Source organism: Pinus tabuliformis, chromosome J (assembly GCF_031772625.1).
Source record: "Pinus tabuliformis cultivar Carrire ecotype Pingquan chromosome J, CPIR1, whole genome shotgun sequence".
Classification (NCBI taxonomy): domain Eukaryota; kingdom Viridiplantae; phylum Streptophyta; class Pinopsida; order Pinales; family Pinaceae; genus Pinus; species Pinus tabuliformis.
Window position 1 is genome coordinate 1222152621 of NC_142295.1, and position 16897 is coordinate 1222169517.

At 32.7% G+C, this 16897-nt stretch overlaps 1 long non-coding RNA gene across 1 annotated transcript; it reads right to left on the reverse strand.

The window, feature by feature from the left end:
• Positions 1 to 15660: 15660 nt before the first annotated feature.
• Positions 15661 to 16538, reverse strand: LOC149231533 (uncharacterized). Its single transcript, XR_016247449.1, has 2 exons — positions 16166 to 16538; positions 15661 to 16042 (listed from the first exon to the last, which is right to left on the reverse strand). It is a non-coding gene; the product is annotated as an uncharacterized LOC149231533 (long non-coding RNA).
• Between the last annotated feature and the right edge of the window lie 359 nt (positions 16539 to 16897).

The window sequence follows — 16897 nt, forward strand, 5'->3', positions numbered from 1 at the left end:
CATACGACATCCTTATAGGAATGGACTGGTTGGAAAAACACTGGTCCCTCGTCAACTGTAAAATCAAAACTATTAGTTACCGGGATGAGGAAGGGGAGAGACATGAAATTCAAGGTGTTCAAAAACCTCTACAATTAAGACCTATAATAGCTTCCCAATTAGCAAAGTGCATCAGAAAAGGCTGCCAAGTTTATGCAATACAAGTAGTGTATGCTGACTCTAAAGATAAAATTGTTTCATTAGAGAATATACCTGTGATACAAAATTTTCCATATGTATTTCCTAAGGAAATTATGGGTCTACCCCCAAAGAGAGACATAGGTTTTACCATTGAGTTAATTCCGAGAGCTGCCCCAGTTTCTCGAGCACCTTACCGAATGATCCTACCAAAGCTAACATAATTAAAAATGCAGCTTCAAGAGTTGCTTGATAAAAAATATATCTGTCCTAGTGTGTCCCTTTGGGGAGCTCTGTATTATTTGTTAAAAAGAAGGACAGAACCCTGCGAATGTGCATGGATTACCGTCAACTAAATAAGATGACCATTAAGAAAAAACACCCCCTCCCCTGTATAGATGAGTTATTTGACCAAGTGAAAGGTGCGAACATATTCTCGAAGATCGATCTCTACTCTGGATATCATCAAATCAGAATAAAGGAGGAAGATATTTAAAAAATTACGTTCAAGACTCGTTATGGACATTATGAGTTCGTAGTTTTGCCATTTGGGCTAACTAATGCCCCAACAACCTTCATGTGCCTCATGAACAATATATTCTTTCAATTCTTAGACAAACTTGTATTAATATTTATTGATGACATACTGATCTACTCTCGGAACATAGAAGAACATAAGGAGCATCTCCATATTGTTTTGCAAGTCTTAAGAGAACACCAACTATATGCCAAGCAGGGAAAATTTTAAGACCCCCCCAAATTTATATGTATAATAAATGGGCGAATCTCCATGGTATATAGGAAAAATGGAAGGTGATTTTATCAATAATATAATATGTATATATAATTTTTTGGCGAATCTCTCTCTAGGCATGGCGAATATTTTACTCAATTATAAAATCTTTTAAGATCTTGGCGAATCTTTCACTAAATAATAAAACTTTGTAAGGTCCTAGTGAATCTTAGCATTGTGAACTCTTAGAGAATTTTTTGAAAAAGTATAAAACCATATATGACAAGAGCCACATGGTGGCAATATAACTGTTTTTTTTTTTCACATTTCCACAACATGGAACTTGTTTATAAAATTATAAAAAAGCCAACCAAGTCCCTTATAATATGCAGGTAAGCTTATAACAGAGTCTGATACATCTACTATACTTGTCTTCATTCAAGTGTCATAGCTGCTATACTTAACACTGTGAATCACAACTCTCTCATAACTCAACTCTATAGTGTAATTAAAACATTTGGAAATTGAATCTAACAACTCTGTAAAAAGGATTAGTGAAATAGAAGCTTTGAGAGTGTTTATTGAATACACAAATGAAATCATTGCATTTCTTTAAAATATCTTTTGAAATCAAAATTACCGAAATTACATATCGATAACCTAGTGGGTGTAGGACAAAATTCACCTGTATCATTCACAGAAAGCATGAGAAAAAACCTAATACTATATACAAAATTACATATCGATAACCTAGTGGGTGTAGGATAAAATTCACCCGTGTCATTCACAGAAAGCATGAGAAAAAACCTAATACTATATATAAAACCAAGAAAAATTCAAATTCATCACTTCCAGGGACCTCGTAACCACCCTGCCAATACACAAGTATGTTCCTTTTGCAGTTAGAAAAATTACCCAAATTACACTCTGTTTACTCCAGCATATGTTGGAAAGTTATAGAAGGATGACTAGTGCAATCAATCCATTCCTTTTAGCCCTGGATTTGTTTCAGTTTAAAACAGAAGTATACAAATATACTTGTCCAATGTCTATGCTTTAACCATTCACCTTAAGATGTTTTTACAATATAATTTCCTAAGTCTATTTAATATCTTCATTATCATAAAAACCAACATATATCCATCTTAACTCCACATCTACCACTCTTAGGGGGATGAAATCTATTTATCCCTCTGAGCACTTGGTAGACCCAGAATTAAGATGGATCTAAGATGATAGAATTTCCCCTTTAAATAGTCTATGCTCACATGAATACCATGGTATTACCATGGGTTATCATAAACCTGGAGCTTAAAAATTACTATTAGTAATTTATAAAAATTAATAAAATTAATATTTGATTTTTATTTTAACCAAGCTAAAATGTTTAACATACATTAAATTACAACATCCATTTTTACTCTTGATCCACCAAGCCCCGAGAGGGATCAAATATTTTTTCACTCTAAGCTAGTTTGCATATCACGATATTTGATACCTCTCGGGGGTTAGTAGATCCAGAGTAAAGATGGATCTATGCTGGTTTAATTCCCCCATTTAAATAGGTTACATTCGAGGTGAATACCGTGGGTCAATACCATGTGCCATTTTGGTGAATACCATGGGTCAATACCATGTGCCATTTTTATTTTTATTAATACTAATATTAGGGTTAATAATGTTTTTTTGCATGGTATTAATAACAATCTAGTCCATGGTATTTGTCCCATAGTATTTTGCCCATAGGTTTCACCTAAATATAACGCATTTTTTGAGTGTTCGTAAATATAAGGTGACTTATGGAGTAAATATAAAAAAAAGTTTTATTTGTTTACCATACCTCTAGTTTATTTATATTTTTATTAATTTACCATACCTCTTTTACAAATATGGTATTTGGCCCATAGGATTCACTTAAATAAAACCTCTTTCTTGAGCCTTCATAAATAGAACGAGGGTTATGGACTAAATATAAAAAGAGGTTTCATTTATTTACCATACGTCTAATTTATTTATATTTTTATTTATTTACCATACCTTTTGAGTAAGTATAAAAAGACGTTTTATTTATTTACCATACCTCCACTTTACTTATATTTTTATTTGTTTACACACTTGCATGTATATAAGGTGACTTATGGAGTAAATATAAAAAATGTTTTATTTATTTACCATACCTCTCATTTATTTATATTTTTATTAATTTACCATACTTCTTTTATAAATATAGTATTTGGCCCATACGATTCACTTAAATAAAACCTATTCTTGAAAATGGGCGAATGGAAGGTTGTAACTCCTAATTTCAAGGGCTAAATTTATCTTTTTACCCTCTCCCTTAAAATAAGGTGGCCTATTTGAGGTGATTTGTAAAAATGTACTATGATACAAAATATTCGCCCACTAAAAATTTAAAACCCCTTAATTTTGCCAAAGGGCAAACATTTGCCCCTAAAATTTTCCATGACGCCAAGTATAGTAAATGTGATTTCTTTGAAGAGAAAATCCAGTTCTTGGGACATGTCATCACCAAGGATGGAATTAGTGGATCCATAAAAAATAAGAACTATCTCGGAATGGCCGGTATTAAAAGATGTAGTTGACATAAGATCGTTCATGGGTCTAGCAGGATACTATGAGAGATTTGTGGAAGGTTTTTCTAGAGTGGCATATCATATTACCTCTCTACAAAAAAAAAGGAAAAGACTTCAAATGGACCCCCGACTGTCAAAGGAGCTTTGATCAGCTCAAACATCTACTTACCACCGCACCCATTTTGAGCATTGCTGATCCCAATAAAGAGTATGTGGTTTGTATGGATGCTAGAAAAGAAGGTGTAGGTGGTGTATTAATGCAAGAATGAAGAGTTGTTGCCTACGAGTCAAGAAATATTTGGAGCTGACAACAATTATTTATTCCTTAAAGATGTGGCGACATTACCAGTTGGGAAAGAAATTTCTATTGATAACTGATCACCATAGTCTGATTAACTACTTCAAACAACCCACTTTAAATGCTAGGCAAGTTCATTGGGTGGATTTCCTAAGTGAATTCAATTTTGAAATCAAAAATTTGAAGGGAAAAGAAAATCGGGTGGCAGATGCTTTAAGTCGAAAGGTAAATTGTTTATATGAAATTTCTTTTAGTGAATCACAAACTACTTTTTTTTAGCAAATTCATGAATCAGTCATGCAAGATTCAATATATAAACATTTATGGCAGTGAGCAAAAATTTCAAACAACCATGAAAAACAATTGGGATATGAAATAAATGCAGAAGAGTCGCTGATTTATAGGAAGAGGATATATGTGCCTAACCAGAAACATCTTAAAATTTTTATTTTAGATGAATATCATAAGATTCATTATGCAGGCCACCCCGGATACCGGAAAATGGTTTCTACCCAAAGGAAGGAATTTTTCTGGCCTGGTATGAAGAAGGAGGTAGCAGAATATTTAGCCAGATGTCTGGAATTCCAGCAAGTAAAAGTTGAGCACCAACACCCAGCAGGATTACTTCACCCTCTACCTATCCCTGAATGGAAATGGGAAACCATATCCATCGATTTCATTACTGGAATGCCTAAGTAAAAAAAGAAAAATGACTCCATCATGGTGGTGGTGGAAAATTTGAGCAAGTCTGCTCATTTCATACTTGTCTAGTCAACTTATAAAGCGGTACAAATTGCTAACATTTTTATGCAAAACATTTTCAAATTACATGGAATCCCCAAGATGATCATTTCCGACCGAGATGTAAAATTTACATCAGCCTTCTGGAAGGCCCTTTTTGAGGGATTGGGTACACAACTGCACTTCAACATTGCATATCATCCTCAAACGGATGGACAGAATGAGCGAGTAAATCAAGTTGTTGAAGACATGCTGCGAACTTACGTAATGAAACAACCAACTAAGTGGGAGGAATTCCTACACTTGGTAGAGTTTGCCTATAACAATGGATACCATGCATCCTTACAGATGAGTCCCATTGAGGTATTATATGGATGCAAGTGCAGGACACCTTTGAGTTGGAGTGGTCTAGAGGATAGGTTGATGCTAGGGCAAGACATGTTAGAAGAAATGAAAGAGATGGTGAAAAAGGGACAAGTCAATTTAAAAGCTACTCAAGATCGACAAAAGAACTTTACTGATCAGAGGAGGAGCTTCCGAGAATTCCAAGTAGGGGATCATGTTTAAATTAGAGTACGAGCCAAGAAAATCACCTTGCAATGGTCCAGCTATGCTAAATTAGCACCCCCATTCTGCGAGCCTTTCCAAATCCTAGCTCGAATTGGACCGGTGGCTTACCAACTTACCTTACCAAGTCACATTCATGTACACAATGTATTTCATGTTTCTCTACTTAAGAAATATGTTTATGATGCTAATCACGTAATCAAATGGCAAGACGTTCAGGTAATATATATAGTTTCTCTTTTATAGATTTATTAAACAAACTGGTTAATGACTTAATTTATTTTGTTGCTATGTTTAGGTCGAACCGGAAGGTGATTTCTTAGTTGAACCTTTGGTTATACTAGATCAGAGAGAAGTAACGTTGCGGAAATGAGTTATCACCTAGGTTAAAGTGCAGTGGCATCACTATGGGCCGGAAGAGGCCATCTGGGAAGATGAGCAGGTTATGAAAGAAAACTTTCCGGGTCTATTCTCAGAAGGAAAACATCGAGATGATGTTCCATTTTAGGGGAGGAAGATGTTATATCCCCAGTTAATGTAAATATTCATTTTATTGCAACCAAAACAAACTTTTACTATTTTTAAATTATAAACTATTTTTGAACTTAGTTATGGAAAAGTGAATTTTGTAGTTATTCGTAAATATTGTTTTACTTGTTAATTAGTTATGGGAGACAGTTATCTGTCCCTAAACTAAATTCTTGAGTATTTACTTAAGAAGATCAAGAGGATAGGGGTATCTGAGATCAACAAAGGAAAAAGGAGAGATGTGCTGAAACATCAGATAGTCTGTGATAGCTACGTCTGGTTAAGACTAGATAGCTGTGAAAACAAGGTTCTTGTGGGAGAGAAGATGTTTCTTGGGATCAAGAACAGCTTGGGGGGAGACTACTGACTTTGTAGTCTCAAGGTTGGGAGGAAAAGCATCAATCAGGTCTGGTTGCTGACCAATTTTGGCATACTGTATGTACTAGATAAGTAAGAAATCTTGTTAAATAGAAACTTGTGATAATCTTCCATAAGCTAGATTTGCATTTCAAGAATGGAGCATGTTAATTCAAGAAAAGCTATGCAATAGTTTATTCGTGTTTATTTCTATTCTGGATATTTGGTAGATCAAGTTCTTGTTAAGTAAAAGATACAGTAAAGAAAACAATAGACATGAGAAAAATTATGTAATAGTTTATAAGTATTTATTTCCATTCTAAATATCTGGAACATCAAATTCTTGTTAAGAAAATGGAATAGTAAAGAGACATTAGACAAGTGAGATCCGTATGCTAAACATTATGTACATTCGACTATTGTAGATAAGGGATAAAGAACTCCTTGTGTCAAGTAGAAAATGCAACAAACATGGTTAGGATCTAGGAAGGAAATCACCCAGAACCTAAGTATATTTTACTGGTCAAAAGTACAGACAAATGATAAGAGATTACAGTCGAAATTTCTGACATTGTAATATTAAAACTACAAACAAAATGCAAGAATAGTGTGTCTAAACCATTCAATAGGTAACGAAAAAAACCCTGAACCCAGGGTAAAAGAAAACAAAGGTATTCATGTAAAAATTTAGGTGTCAACGAAGTATTTGCAATAATACAAGAACCGTGGAAATAAGATTATAGATTTGACTAAATCTATTTAGGAAAAGCGGGAAAATCAAGAAGGAAAATAAGCGGAATCAACTTTCCTTTCTATATTTTCCAAAACAACTAATTTTTATCATAAGTTAATATATATAATACCAAACCCTTACCCCACAGGCAAGGATGGAATTCTCTATCTTATCACATTTAGTCGAAGAGTATCCATATTTAACAAACGATTTAATACATACAGATCTCGAGACGGAAATGTCATACAAACTAAAGAGTGAATATATATTAACTCGAAGTTTGCTCAGAACAGAAGTCATAAAATTATACAGTAAACGAAATAGTTGTCCATTTTCTCATAATAGCAGAGCAAGGTATTTCCAAAATAACTAATAAACTAAAGACGACCAATTTCTTAGTTCTTACAACCCTCCATGAACTAAATACCATCCGCTTGTTTAAAGGCCTGAATTAATTTAAAGATTATCACAAAAATATGATGGTAACTTAAACATATTCAGATTTGGCCTCCCTCAGAGACTGAGGGCAACATCAAGAAAAACCCTCAATATAAACCCTAGGCTAGATATTATGTACCCGGATGGGAACTGAGCACTTGGCTCTGTGCATAGATGAACTGAGTAAAAGCCTCTTTTATCTCCTTGATATCCATCATTTTACCTATAAGTATCTCCACCCAAGCGGGAGGAGTGATATAGATTAAAACTCGAAATAATAACGAGTTTAGGCGAAATGAAACTGAACATAACTAGGCAAGAGAAAAAGGAAGAATACTGTAATTACCTGAACTAGCCTGATTGTAAAACCCTCTTTCATGCCTGTTGCCGAATAACTAAAATCGAGAGCCAAGGGTAATTGTCGAAGGATCCATAAGAATTTAGAAGGTCATTCCTGGCGACAGCCAACAAGAATGATCCCAACTACAACTTAGTTGCAAGCGTAAGATAGAGGAGTTACCTACGCCTGGAAGACTCCAAATAGGGCAGACAGAAACCCTTCTCCAGGGGAGAACAATGAAGATGTATCGAAGACTATACCGGAGGCATAGAAACTTGGAACTCCCTCCCACCGTCCGATCACTACAACAAATGGAGACCATAAATGTGAGGTGAATCCCAAGGTCAGCAATGGAACAACCCGACATTGAAATTTTCTGATGAACCACCTCACCACCTAGGCCATCACATAAGCTGAGCATTAATACAGCTGTAAAGAGGCCGTAGTGATGGCATAAATGTATTAGAGGGTTGACTGCAATCAGTCACAGCTAAATCATAAAGTCTCGCCTTTAGGCTGGATAACCCTTGTCATCAGTAAAGTCCGTTTCAAATCAATAATAATGGGCCTGTAATATTTTAATGCTATAACTATTGATTAATGTGAAGTATCATAAGCCTTAGTTGGTAGATAATTCTAGATATATTAATCGAATGAGACATAACCATCTTACATGTAAATAATGCCAAATAAAAATACCAAGTATTGTAATATGCATATTTCGATTAAGATCATAATATGTATGGTAACCTCTTAATATTTACATGGTGAAAGTGTTAAGTAGGAAAAGAAAAAAAAATTATTACTTTAATCTTGTTTAACATTTGTATGTGTTACAATGAGGTTACAATTTTGTTTGGAAAAGAATAGAAATATTAGCAGGATTTTAAGAAAATCTAGATTTTTTGTTTTCACCCTGAGAAAATTTCAGCCTAATTGTGGCCTTGGTAGACATCCGTAGACAATGCCACACTCCATTAGGGCTTGAACTCATGCTACTTGGTGTTAGAAAATTATATATTACGGAGCAATGGAACACATAAAATATTGCATAAATATAAACACAGAAAACGCACAAAACAAGAGAGACATAGATATACGTGGTTCACCTAGTTTGGGCTACGTCCACCCCGAACAGCCAGTCCTTCCTTTCTATTATCTAGCAAAATGAAGAGATACAACCTACATCAAAACCGCTGTAATATCCTCTGTTTTCTCTCACAGTCTCACCTCTATGTTTCTCGCTCACCGAATACACATCTATCTCATAGCCTCAAATACAATGCCCTCATATAAAGAGAGGGGTTGCCTTCTAGGGCAAAAAACCCTAAACTAAACATAAGTTCTACCGTCAGATCATCCGCCTAATGAACGGCCCAGATTGACTAGAAATTACTATACTTTTACAAGGCAATTTTACAACTGTTTTTTTAGCTTCGGGGGCGCTGCCCCCGAAACCCCCCACCAGGGGGGGGGCTCCCAAAAGTCGCTGCCGCCCCCCCTAGACCCCCCACGGTAGCGATTATTTTACGGGCGGCGTTGCCGCCCCATTTTGAACTGGGGTCCAATATGCCAGTACTATAGAAGATAATCAGGCTCCACACCCAACACTTGGGACACAAATCGTGAACCATACCACTTCACTTGAGCTAAGTTAATTTGATGAATGGGGTATCAAAATTATTGAGCATGTGTGATGGGTAAAATATTTTGTAAAACCCTTATAATCTGGATATGTTTGAAAGGGAAAACAAAATTATTGAGCATATCTGTGATAGGTAATAAATTTTGTAAAACCTTTATAATTTGGACATGTGTTGGAGGTAAATGTGAAGTACTAGTTTTATGGAGTGAATTAATGATTTAATGATTGGAAAATATTAGGATTTATGGGAATTCATGATATAATGGTTTTTGGTGATTCCTTGAATATAACTCACCATTTATATTTAGGATATCTCTCCTAAGATACAAAGTTAAATCAAAATTTCAGGCAAAATTATTAGTTGTATTAATCTATTTCTAAGAAGAAATGTCTTAGTATTGTCAGATCAAACAACTCCCAAACTTATCACATGGTTAATTTAGAGTCAAGGCTAAATTAAGATAAATTTTGATAACAGAGACAAAAGAAATATATATCCCCTTACATAAACCAAACATAAAAAATAATACTATATAAAATTGATTTATAATAAACATTAAATTTTTTAAATTATAACAAATATTATACTTCTAATAAATTATATATTTTAATAATTAAAAAATATAATTATATAAATATTTTAATATCTTAAAAAAAAATCGTCATGCACATTTTAAAATTTCTTTCAGTCATACACAAAGTGAACATATAATTAGAAAATCTAATTCATTTAAATTAACCTGTGTATGGTAACCATCCCCAATACTTGTAATGTAAACATTAAGTCTAGGGTAAAATACGATCCAAAATTTAACTCAACAAAGCACTGTGAACGAGTAAGAAAGTTAATAATTAAAACTCTCAGAAGTGAGACCAAGAAGACCAAAGTCCATCACTTTGAAGAAACAAACAAGCTTGGACTCATTAAATTATGAGTGGCTAAAGTCTTCCAAGAAGGAATTTTCTCTTTTCTGTGGGCAGTACAAAATAAAGTAATGAAATAATAATGAAGGTGGGGAATTCCAACGAGGTTGGAATTTGACAAGAAAATGTTTATCACTAGGTATTTTGCATATCATATATAGGGTTAAACTATTTTGCTATCTATTTGAATAGAAAATTAAATCTAAAAAAATTATAATTTGGATATATTTTGAAGGTAAATATTAAATATCAATATCATGGAGCAAGTTAATGACTCACTTGTGAATTTCGCTGAAACATGTTTTATATCATGGTTTAAGGTAAATTGTGAATTTGGAAATTTAGGAGGTGATTTTTTTTTGTGATTCCTTAAATATAATTCACTATTTATATTTAAGATATCTTCTCTAAAATACAAAATTAAGTCAAATTTTCAAATAGATTTATTAGTTGTATTACTCTATCCCAAAAAAAAATATCTCCATATTCTCAATCAAACAACTCCAAAACAAAACAATATTTAAAATTATAAAACTAATTTAAAGCAATTTTAAAAATTATAATAAATATTCAATATACATTAATAAAAAAATATTAAATGTAAATACTTTAATAATTAAAATAATATAATAATTAAAAAATAGAATTATATAAATACTTTAATATCTTAAAATGCGTTTCCTCATATGGGAATTGAACATATAAAGAGAAAATTCAATTAATTTAAAGTAACTTTAATATGGTAACCATCTCTAATATGTGTAATGTAAACATGAAGTATGTCCGTAAAATATAATCTAAATTTAACTCAACATAGAGGTGTGAACAAGTGAGTTAATAATTGAAAATCTAAGTGATGGGACTAAAAAGACCAAAATCCATCACTTGCTCTTATTTCTATTCTTTTGAGAAATAATCAAACACATAATCATTAAATTATAAGTGATTAAGAAAGAATCTTCTCTTTAAACCATACAAAATAAAATAATAAAATAATAATAAAAATAAAATAATAAAGTAATAATAAAAGTGAGAATTTCTATTTTAAATCAGAAATTGACCCAAAATTATCTATCAATCCTCAATTGTGTATCGATCTGCCACCGATCCTCAATTGTCTATCGATCTGCGACCAATCCTCAATATTCTTTCTCTGAATACTTGATTACAAGCTGGATCACAACCGTCCCTAACTTTTCTATGAATACTTGACTGCAATAATATAAACTAATCATTCCATTTGCACCCGTCGCTCGCTGCTTGACTTTGGAATATGTATCGTTTAAAAAAGGATTCCTATTTTCCTGCGACAGCTCCAACGCCCGTAGTTTACTATGCGTTTTTTTAATTTGCATTAACAATATCAATTGAAATGTTTGGAAAGAGATTACTTTAACATCAACTTTGCAATTAGCAATATTAATTATCTATATTGATTTGGATTATTTATTGGTAATATTAATTTTAAATTTGAGTAAAGAGATTTTTTTTTTTTTTTTTTTTTTTTTTTTTACTACAGAAAAACGATCTTTTATCTCAGTCAGCACTATTGTATTATTCTCATCACTATCTCTATTTTCTTAATTTTTATTTCTCTAAAGAAAACGATGTAAAAAATATTTATCTAGTTAAAATTTGTGTTTAAAAATATGGTCATGATTGTTAGTACAATTACAATTTCTATTTTCTTTTATCTCGAAAAAAGCTAAGCTATATAAAAGAAAATTTTAATCTTAAAAATAAATAATGTTGAAAATGTAAAGTCACAATTCTTTTGATGTTATATCAAAATCTAAAATTTTAAACATTTCACACAAAAACAATGATACTCAGAATCCATATTATTTACTCTTATGTATTGTTCACATTGTGTAGGTGGATATTGTTTTTTATATAATATAATTGTTCCATTTCAATTTAAATTTTTTATTTTATTTTTGAAATTTAAGAACTTTTGAAAATTTAGACCAACTAAGAATGTAAAGAAAGTGTTACAAGAGTTTCACATTGCTATATCTGATATTATTAAAATTAAATGAAAATGAAAGCTATTTTAACATTTTCATATTTGAGAAATTGTGATTCTTCTAAAATATTTTAATAATTAGAAAAAGAAAGTGTATTTTTTTAGGAAAATAGTTTTTTATATAATTAAAAAAATAAATTTATATATACAATTAAATTAGTCAATTGGGGTTATTATGGCTGGTTTGGAGAAATGAATTAAATCCTCTCCACCAAGATTCAATTCCCACAAGTAAGATGATGAATATTAACAATATTGACAGTATATGTATATTTCTCACGTAGGCTATATGCTAGCAATTGCACCACATATTGCAAAGGAAACCCCTTAACACATGAAAGAATAACATAAATTAAAAAATATGTGATATGTTATGCCATCTAGATGTTGCCAATTTGGAATTGTTTCCTTTGCAACATAAATTAATGCATTTAACATCAAGTAATAAATAAATTTAATTTTACAATAAGTCTACCTAGGCCTACATGAATAGTTAGTTGACGTTGATTTACAGATTTGAAGAGATGGAGTGGTGGATTTCAAATGAGACCAATTAGTTGTTGATTTGCACGAGTTGCAAAGATAGAGTGGTGGATTTCAATTGTTCACATTAATTTGTATTCCAAAATTGTTTATAAATAAGTGCACATTGTTTCAAATAAGTTATATAAAATATGATTTTAAGTGTTATATATATATATATATATATATATATATATATATGTGGAGATTCATTTTCAAATTTATATTATAAAATATGTTGATTTAAAAAAAAAAAAATTTAAAAAATGGTAAAAATAAATTTAATAACAACATTTAAATTTTACATTTGATTTTAATGTTTTACGGAAACAAAAGAGAAGTAACCAGAAGTGAAAAGGTGCAAAAGTGGGCACAATTATATGATCAATTCACAAATAAACAAAGCATAGCTAAACGGAAGTAATAGGGATGCAAAAGCACGTACAATTATGATCAATGGTAAGATAAATTGTATTTGATTTTGGTAAGGTGAACCTCTATAATATCCCCAGAATATTGTAAATACTTTATTTACCATAGTTAAAAAAAGAAAAAAAAAAAAAATTGAAGGATGATGGTTATTATCTGTTGCATAAATTAATATTTTTATTATAATGCAGTACAAATTGCTAACATTTTTATGCAAAACATTTTCAAATTACATGGAATCCCCAAGATGATCATTTCTGACCAAGATGTAAAATTTACATCAGCCTTCTGGAAGCCCCTTTTTGAGGGATTGGGTACACAACTGCACTTCAACACTGCAAATCATCCTCAAACGGATGGATAGAATGAGCGAGTAACTCAAGTTTTTGAAGACATGTTGCGAACTTACGTAATGCAACAACCAACTAAGTGGGAGGAATTCCTACACTTGGTAGAGTTTGCCTATAACAATGGATACCATGCAACCTTACAGATGAGTCCCATTGAGGTATTATATGGATGCAAGTGTAGGACTCCTTTGAGTTGGAGTGGTCCAGAGGATAGGTTGATGCTAGGGCCAGACATGTTAGAAGAAATGAAAGAGATGGTGAAAAAGGTACAAGTCAATTTAAAAGCTACTTAGGATTGATAAAAGAACTTTACTGATCGAAGGAGGAGCTTCTGGGAATTCCAAGTAGGGGATCATGTTTACATTAGAGTACGAGCCAAGAAAATCACTTTGCAATGGTCTGACTGTGCTAAATTAGCACCCCCATTCTGCGAGCCTTTCCAAATCCTAGCTCGAATTGGACCAGTGGCTTACCAACTTGCCTTACCAAGTCACATTCATGTACATAATGTATTTCATGTTTCTCTACTTAAGAAATATGTTTATTATGCTAATGACATAATGAAATGGCAAGACGTTCAGGCAATATATATAGTTTCTCTTTTATAGATTTATTAAACAAATTGGTTAATGAATTAACTTATTTTGTTGCTATGTTTAGGTCGAACCGGAAGGTGATTTCTTGGTCGAACCTTTGGTTATACTAGATTGGAGAGAAGTAACGCTATAGAAATGAGTTATCACCCAGGTTAAAGTGCAGTGGCATCACTATGGGCCGGAAGAGGCCACCTGGGAAGATGACCAGGTTATGAAGGAAAACTTTCTAGGTCTATTTTCAGAAGGAAAACATCGGGACAATGTTCCATTTTAGGGGGGGAAGATGTTATATCCCCAGTTAATGTAAATATTCATTTTATTGCAACCAAAACAACTTTTACTATTTTTAAATTATAAACTATTTTTGAACATAGTTATGGAAAAGTGAATTTTGTAGTTATTCGTAAATATTGCTTTACTTGTTAATTAGTTATGAGAGACAGTTATCTGTCCCTAAACTAAATTCTTGAGTATTTACTTAAGAAGATCAAGAGGATAGGGGTATCTGAGATCAACAAAGGAAAAAGGAGAGATGTGGTGAAACATCAGATAGTCTATGATAGCTACGTTTGGTTAAGACTAGATAGATGTGAAAACCAGGTTCTTGTGGGAGAGAAGATGTTTCTTGGGATCAAGAACAACTTGGGGGGAGACTACTAACTTTTTAGTCTCAAGGGTGGGAGGAAAAGCATCAATTAGGTTTGGTTGCAGACCAATTTTGGCATACTGTATGTACTAGATAAGTAAGAAATCTCGTTACATAGAAACCTGTGATAATCTTCCATAAGCTAGATTTGGCATTTTAAGAATGGAGCATGTTAATTCAAGAAAAGCTATGCAATAGTTTATTCGTGTTTATTTCTATTCTAGATATCTGGTAGATCAAGTTCTTGTTAAGTAAAAGATACAGTAAAGAAAACAATAGACATGAGAAAAGTTATGTAATAGTTTATAAGTATTTATTTCCATTCTGAATATCTGGAAGATCAAATTCTTGTTAAGAAAATGGAACAGTAAAGAGACATTAGACAAGTGAGATTCGTATGCTAAACATTATGTACATTCGACTACTGTAGATAAGGGATAAAGAACTCTTTATGTCAAGTAGAAAATGCAACAAACGTAGTTAGCATCTAGGAAGGAAATCACCCAGAACCTAAGTATATTTTACTGGTCAAAAGTACAGACAAATGATAAGAGATTACAGTTGAAATTTCTGACATTGTAATATTAAAACTACAAACAAAATGCAAGAATAGTGTGTCTAAACCATTCAGTAGGTAACGAAAAAAATCTGAACCCAGGGTAAAAGAAAACAGAGGTATTCATGTAAAAATTTAGGTGTCAACCAAGTATTTCTAGTAATACAAGAACCGTGGAAATAAGATTATAGATTTGACTAAATCTATTTAGGAAAAGCGGGAAAATCAAGAAGGAAAATAAGCAGAATCAACTTTCCTGTCTATATTTTCCAAAACAACTAATTTTTATCAGAAGTTAATATATATAATACCAAACCCTTACCCCACAGGCAAGGATGGAATTCCCTATCTTATCACAATCAGTCGAAGAGTATCCATCTCTAACAAACGATTTAATACATACAGATCTCGAGACGGAAATGTCACACAAACTAAAGAGTGAAAATATATTAACTCGAAGTTTGCTGAGAACACAAGTCATAAAATTATATAGTAAATGAAATAGTTGTCCATTTTCTCATAATAGCAGAGCAAGGTATTTCCAAAATAACTAATAAACTAAAGACGACCAATTTCTTGGTTCTTACAACCCTCCATGAACTAAATACCATCCGCTTGTTTAAAGGCCAGAATTAATTTAAAGATTATCACAAAAATATGATGGTAACTTAAACATATTCAGATTGGGCCTCCCTTAGAGATTGAAGGCAACAACAAGTAAAACCCTCAATATAAACCCTAGGCTAGATATCATGTACCCAGATGGGAACTGAGCGCTTGGCTCTATGCGTAGATGAACTGAGTAAAAGCCTCTTTTATCTCCTTCATATCCATCATTTTACCTGTAAGTATCTCCACCCAAGTGAGAGGAGTGACAGAGATTAAAACTTGAAATAATAACCAGTTTAGGCGAAATGAAACTGAACATAACTGGGCAAGAGAAAAAGGAAGAATATTGTAATTACCTGAACCAGCCCGATTGTAAAACCCTCTTTCATGCCTGTTGCCAAATAACTAAAATCGAGAGCCCGGGGTAACTATCGAAGGATCCATAAGAATTTAGAAGGTCATTCATGGCGACAACCAACAAGAATGATCGCAACTACAACTTAGCTGCAAGCGTAAGATAGAGGAGTTACCTACGCCTGGAAGACTCCAAATAGGGCAGTCAGAAACCCTTCTCTAGGGGAGAACAATGAAGATGTATCGAAGACTATATCAAAGGCATAGAAACTTGGAACTCCCTCCCACCATCCGGTCACTACAACAACTGGAGACCATAAATGCGAGGTGAATCCCAAGGTCAGCAATGGAACAACCCGACATTGAAATTTTCTGATGAACCACCTCACCACCTAGGCCATCACATAAGCTAAGCATTAATACAGTTGTAAAGAGGCCATAGTGATGGCGTAAATGTATCAGAGGGTTGACTGCAATTAGTCACAACTAAATCATAAAGTCTTTCCTTTAGGCTAGATAACCTTTGTCATCAGTAAAGTCCGTTTCAAATCAATAATAATGGGCCTGTAATATTTTAATGTTATAACTCTTGATTAATGTGAAGTATCGTAAGCCTTAGTTGGTAGATAATTCCAGATATATTAATCGAATGTGACATAACCATCTTACATGTAAATAATGCCAAATAAAAATACCAAGTATTGTAATATGCATATTTCAATTAAGATCATAAT